The sequence below is a fragment of the Lampetra fluviatilis genome, chromosome 17, assembly GCF_964198595.1.
Source record: "Lampetra fluviatilis chromosome 17, kcLamFluv1.1, whole genome shotgun sequence".
Lineage (NCBI taxonomy): Eukaryota > Metazoa > Chordata > Hyperoartia > Petromyzontiformes > Petromyzontidae > Lampetra > Lampetra fluviatilis.
This window is the reverse complement of record NC_136291.1, coordinates 4,070,683-4,077,692: the sequence shown is the minus strand read 5'-3', so window position 1 is coordinate 4,077,692 and position 7,010 is coordinate 4,070,683.

Here is a 7,010-nt window from a genome sequence, read left to right as displayed (position 1 = left end):
TTCTCCCCCCCCACCCCCTTCTTCTCCCCCCCCACCCCCTTCTTCTCCCCCCCCACCCCCTTCTTCTCCCCCCCCCACCCCCTTCTCCTCCCCCCCCACCCCCTTCTTCTCCCCCCCCCACCCCCTTCTTCTCCCCCCCCACCCCCTTCTTCTCCCCCCCCCCCACCCCCTTCTTCTCCCCCCCCCCCACCCCCTTCTTCTCCCCCCCACCCCCTTCTTCTCCCCCCCACCCCCTTCTTCTCCCCCCCCCACCCCCTTCTCCTCCCCCCCCACCCCCTTCTTCTCCCCCCCCCACCCCCTTCTTCTCCCCCCCCACCCCCTTCTCCTTCCCCCTCCTCCCCCCACCCACTTCTCCTCCCCCCCACCCCCTTCTCCTCCCCCCCCCACCCCCTTCTCCCCCCCCTTCTTCTTCTCCCCCCCCCCTTCTTCTCCCCCCCACCCCCTTCTCCCCCCCCACCCCTTTGTGATTTCGAAAAGTTTTTTGGTTTGTCGTAGTACGGAGTTAGAATGATGGCTTTAATATAAGTTGTCTTGTGGTTGTTGTTGTTGTTTGACTTGCATCCCACTGGGATTTTTGCACAGAGCGTTGGTGTACGGTGCTTTTTCTGGAAGATTTTTGCTGTTTTTTCCTGGATTTTTCTGTTTGCCCATAGTCACTTTAAGATGTTTTCTTGTTCATGTTTTTTGTTTGTTGCGGTTGCACCCGATTCAAGAGCCTAATGGCTCACAGGGCTATACCAAATAAATGAAAAAAATGGAAAAAAACCTCACCTCTTCCCCCCCACCCCAGCCCTTCTCCCCCCAACCCTCTTCCCCTCCCACCCCTCTTCTCACCCCTTTCCCCCTCTTACACCCCAAGACAATAACAAAGACCCCCCACACCACACACACTATTATGGTTTTGGGGCAAGTCGCTGTTCATAGCGAACCCTTCTGGCTGGACATCAAAGAACAAAGACGGCCACAGCATCGCGCGCTGCTTTCAGAATGCGCTTCTGCGGCCGTCTGGAACGTTCTGACCTCCTCGATGTTAGTCATCCAGATTAAAAACAGTTTTTTTTTTAGAACTGCTTTTTGTGTTTAGCTTGTTGCCCCCCACCCCGAACCTGCGATTGGTGACGTACGGTGCGAAAAAAGTTCAATGTACGTACATGATAACCGGTACGGTACGCGAGTGGGTGGATCGGCCAGCAACCACTCCCAGGTCGCCCTTTATTTCCCCCAGTGGTAATGTTTACACATCGCAGTGCAGTCCTTTGAGGCTGATTTGGGGAGGCCAACCGGACACAATGAGACCAACCACACACCCGGATAAAAAAAAATACTGAAATTTTACCTCCCCCCACCACCCACCCCCCACAATTCCCACTACCATGAATTCCTGGAATGCGTACAATGCGATGAAATTTGTTAAATTACGAGAATACCCATCGTAAGAGGAAACACAATCTCGGAAAAGACAGCCACGCGTACAAAAAGCACTCGTTGCTTGATGCACTGATGGGCTTTGCACAATCTGCAACAACAACACAACAAAGATCCCCCCTATAGCCTGGACAGACTGTTGGGGCAAGTGCTGTCAGCGGCGAGCGCCTATGAAGGCCAGCATGCCCGACCACCTTTGTCTCACTAGTGGCGATGTTTACACACCACACTAGGTACTCATTTGAGGCCGAGTGGACCTAGGGGAGGCCCAGGACCGGTTCAGATAATCGTCAACAGATTCGTAGCGCAGCGCACTAACCACTACACCACCGCACAATCTGCAAAGACATGAGTACATTTCGCACACGGTTCTGCGTGTTGTTTGAAACAATTCGAGAAAATAACTTCAAATATGTGGCAACGTTTGTACATTATTGATGAGAAAAGCTACCTCTGCGCTTGTCAAAACAGTCATAAAATCCATACGAATATTGTAGTCCAAATATTATTTATTTAATTGTATTGATACCAGATTTGAAGTTTTCGTGACTGCAAGGATCCATACTAGTAGGTAAAAAATAATAAATTCTAGATTTGAAGCTTTCGTGACTGCAATGATTCATATTCTCAGGTTTTTTCGGTAAAGTCACGTAGGTAAAACATTAAAAATAATGAAAGTAAAATAAAACAAAACAAAAATAAAAAAAATAAAATTCACGACGTTTCGGAGGCAACACAAGTCTCCGTCATCAGGTGGGACCGTCACAGCCAGATTAGCTGCATCAAGTGATGCAGCTAATCTGGCTGTGACGGTCCCACCTGATGACGGAGACTTGTGTTGCCTCCGAAACGTCGTGAATTTTATTTTTATTTTTGTTTTGTTTTATTTTACTTTCATTACTTTTAATGTTTTACCTACGTGACTTTACCGAAAAAACCTGAGAATAAAAAATAATAAAGTATTTTTTATAAATTTTCTTTTTATTTTATTTTAATTTTTTACCTACGTGACTTTACCGAAAGATCCAAAGAGTATGTCTTGATACCGCATGATATGGGACCTTTCATTCCAGTGTCAAAAATAAAAAAAAATAGGTTTTACCCTTTCTGGCGATAAAACAGGTGTTAAGATGTTAAACACCCAACAGAAACATGTTGCAAGGAATCCTGTCTGCATTAACCAAAAGGCGAACAGCTGTTCGAACAGTCGTTCGCCTTTTGGCGTCCTCTGGTCTAACACCGTCTGAGACAAGGCTCTAAAGAAAGCTGTCATGTGTTTGATCAGAGCATGTTTTTGTTTGCATGTTCACCACAAGTACGTGCGGTTAATGCAGACAGAATTCCTTGCAAAAGGTTTTTTTGGTGTTATAACATCTTAACACAACTGTTTTATTTACAGAAAGGGTACAACCTATTATTATATTTTGATACCGTATGGTTTATTCATGTGTAGGATATAGAATAAAAATTAGTAAAGTTACAAACAGAAAAATACTGAACATGTTGTTTTTTTAACATCATGTCCCACAGCCTATCCCACAGTGCCCCCTGTGGTTTCACGGTGTGTTTTCTTTTTTGAAGTCGTTTCGAAAATCGTACTTTAAGGGTTTTAATACTGCATTATCAACACGCACATCATCACACTCAGCATTATAGCATGACTCTAGTTACAGAATGCATGTTTTAGTCATATGCATCTCGCATAATTCTAACTCCGTGCTTTTTGACGTAAAGGAAAAATATAAAATACCATCACAATCCAATACAATGTTGTGTCTAAATTTACAGGTCCTAGGCATAGGTGAAAATCTCCACTGTTCTCCAACTTGCCGTGACTATATTGCTAATTTTCATGTACTGATCATTCCTTCCTTCAACTCATCCAACATCATCCTCCTCCACTTACCTCTAGTTATCTAGCTATACATTCATCACAACACTTAAACACTTCACTCATCAACCTCTCCCCTCTCACAACATTCCCAATACATTTCTTCTTTCTTAGCATCCCAAGTGATTCAATCGCTAGAATCCTAAAACAAACAAGATCAAAGTTAGGTTTGGTACTGCCAACAATGTGTAACTGTTAGCATCAGTAACAAACTGTCGATAATGGACACACAAGGTGTACACTTCATTAAGCACAGCTGTTAGCCTTCATTGTTGGATAGACTGCCAGAAAAGTTAGTGTGTACAAAGAAACAGCCGGCTCGATATCCGAGTGCACTTCCTGAAGAAACTGAAAGCAGTTAGAGCAAAACGTCGTATGTTGGTGTGAATTAGCTTTATTTGTCAGCATTCGATCAATACATCGGCACGTATAAATCATATCTTTGTAAACATAACAATCTTGTCATGTGGTGGATGGTTAATGACAATATTTGTGGCATAATACTACTAAGCGGCATAACATGAAAATAACTATGGATTATAGTACTGGCTACGAAAATCAACGTTTGAAATTTCAATAATTTATTGTAAATTTCGATTTAAAGCTTTCGTGACTGCAGGGATTCATCTTCTTGGTTCTTTCGGTAAAGTTATTTTATTATATTATTATATTATATTATTTTATTATTATTTTATTATGTTTTATTTTTATTATTTTATTACTTCCCTTCTACGTGACTTTACCGAAAGAACCAAGAAGAATTTCTTGTAACATAACAAAAAAACCGCAAGAGTGCGTCTGTCTCGGGACACAATACCTCGCTGGACTTCATAGTAAGAGCTGCTGATGAGGATTGTCCACCGCTTGGCCATTTCCTCCGCCTCGAAGTGAATTGAGAAACTCTCAGGGGGGGTCGCGCAAGATGTGCAGCACATGCACCGTGGGGCACAACACTGTGTGCACGACTTCACGCAGATCCCACTCCAACCTTGCCTGTACATTCCACACACCGCGGGTTAACACCTTTCTTAGCCAGGAAAGCCTCGTCGAGTTGAGACAATTTCAGCAAAGTCTTTTGCATGTGATTTTTTTTTTACCAAATCTTGTTTTGGGTATTTTTGTATGTGGGAAAGAAACCACAGAACTGTTCATTCCGACCAGAACTCATCAACCTCTCACAATATGCCCAATCCATCTCTTCTTCCTTTATTCAATTATTTCAAGCAGAGCTCTTGTTTAAATATTTGTCATCATTGTTACATTTTATTAATATTTCTTCATTTTATCTACTTGTTTGTCTAGGAGAGCCACGCTGACTCTTTTTCAGGAGGATCCCATATTGGCTTTGGATTTTAAATGCTTTCAGCCAATCAGTGAGCGTTTGAAAGAAAACCCACAAGCACAAAGGGGCAGAGGTCGCAAACGGGTTTTGATTCCTTACCTGTACCCGGCCGCACCAGGGTCGCAAATGGGTACCCGTACCCGTACACGGCTGGGTACGGGTACCTGTTCCCTACCCGTACCCTACCCGAAATGAGTGACAAACGGTTACTCAACAGCAGAGGTGTGGACTCGAGTCATGTGACTTGGACTCGAGTCAGACTCGAGTCATGAATTTGATGACTTGCGACTCGACTTGGACTTGCATAACAATGACTTTGTCCCACCTATGAGATGTGGACTCGAGTCATGTGACTTGGACTCGAGTCAGACTCGAGTCATGAATTTGATGACTTGCGACTCGACTTGGACTTGCATAACAATGACTTTGTCCCACCTCTGCTCAACAGTGACTCACGGCCTACCCGTACCCGGCCGCACCAGGGTCGCAAACGGCTACACGCGGGTACGGGTAGCCGGGTATCGGGTAGGGTACGGGTATCGGGTACCCGGTTGCGACCTCTGCAAAGGGGCAATACTCTATCCCTGTTAAGATGGAAGAAGATGCCGATAAGTCCACTTGCTGTCCTGCCTTCTCCAGGCAAGAGGGAGTTTCACAACTTTTGTGCAATCCACCAACCCTAGCTTCCACAGCGCTGGATTACAGGTACGAGCCACCGCTGCCCAGCTGTGATAATACAATATTATTGCATTTACAATGCACCTGAATGTGACTGCATTCTAAGGTGTTGTGCAAAATGGAGGCGCACGTGTGTAAGGGAGGCGAGCAAACATATATTGTTGGCGGGGGGGGGGTACTAGGAAGGGAAGGTGCTCCATGTCAGAGAAGAGATGATGGTACAGAAAGGTCAAACTGAATTATAGTAATAGGTTTTTACCCTTTCAAATGGTACAAAAACTGACACCTTTATACAAGGGGTCATGTTTGCAATAGCCACAACACAAGCAGTCAAAATGCAAACAAAAAGAAACAACTCTGATAATGATAATGATATGCACTGTCCTTGAAGTTGATTGGTCCACACCCGAGACAGCTTTTCTTAGAGCCTAGTCTCCATTGGTGTTGGACCAGATGTCGCCAAAAGGCGTACAACTCAAAAACAGTGCACTATCAGAGTATTGAGAGCTCGGGGTAAGCATTTACAAACTGAATTACCCAGAAAAAGAACAAGTGCATGTGGAAAACGAGATAAATACCGCACAAATAGCTCAGACACCAACGTGGACGTCTATACTGTGAACAAGGGCCATTACCCAAAACGTTGCCGATTAAATCATGTTCCTCTTTCAGGCAGTGTTGTTGACAAATGCGTTGGGAGTACGTGCCATACTGTCTTCTACACGAAACACACTGACCCAACAATAGAAATCAGCAAGTTGCACTCATCGTAGTTGCAAGTTGCTGGATTTGAGGTACTTGCCAATCGATCCATATACTATTTTTCTGTGTCTCCGCTTGCGGCAACATGGGAGAAGAGTGCCAGGGTTATGCAAACTCTGCCGCGGTTGAGCACGTGCGCGTATGATGACATTGAGAAACCGCTGATTCGTATCCAACTTGGAAATTGCAAGGCAATGTTATGTATACATGGCCATTTTAAGTTGAGAAACAAGTTGTATCAGCCAGAACTTGACATTCAAATCAGCATTTAAACAGATGTTTGCAAAACATATCCTTGGTGGTCATTTGTATCAATGGAAGCAATAATTTCAAAAACAAGTCTTGAGACTCTCATTGAGGCTTTCCTAGTTACAGTATATCACAATGGCATTACACTGGTCAACAAAAAAAAAACATTTTTTTCTGGCCTGGACTTTTGCAGCTGGTTTAGACTAATTTCAGGGGGCTGATTCCAAATTTGATCTCAGATTTGCTCTATCACATCTCATTTTATGCTATCGGCATACCCCATTTTCATTGATTTTACCCGAAATTAACTCTGTCACTTATGATTGCAAGTTGTTGAGAGTCAGTGACTGCTTTAGTGTTAAAATATGGTGCTGTATTTTTAGGATAGTGTGTTTATAATATCATTTTATGTAGATATCCACATTTATTTAATATTTTTCTTCTGCAGTTTATATTGAAAATGCAATATTTGATATCTCAAAAACCTGATGTGATAGACAAAAACTGATGCCCGATTTGTAATCAGCACCCCAAAATTACCTTAAAACCGTTGGAATACCTTATGCCAGAAAAAGTGTGTTGACCAGTGTTATCATTCCCTACCTATGAACAAATGTATCTGTAATGTACCTGCTCTCATCAGACCTAAGAAGCTAAGCAAGG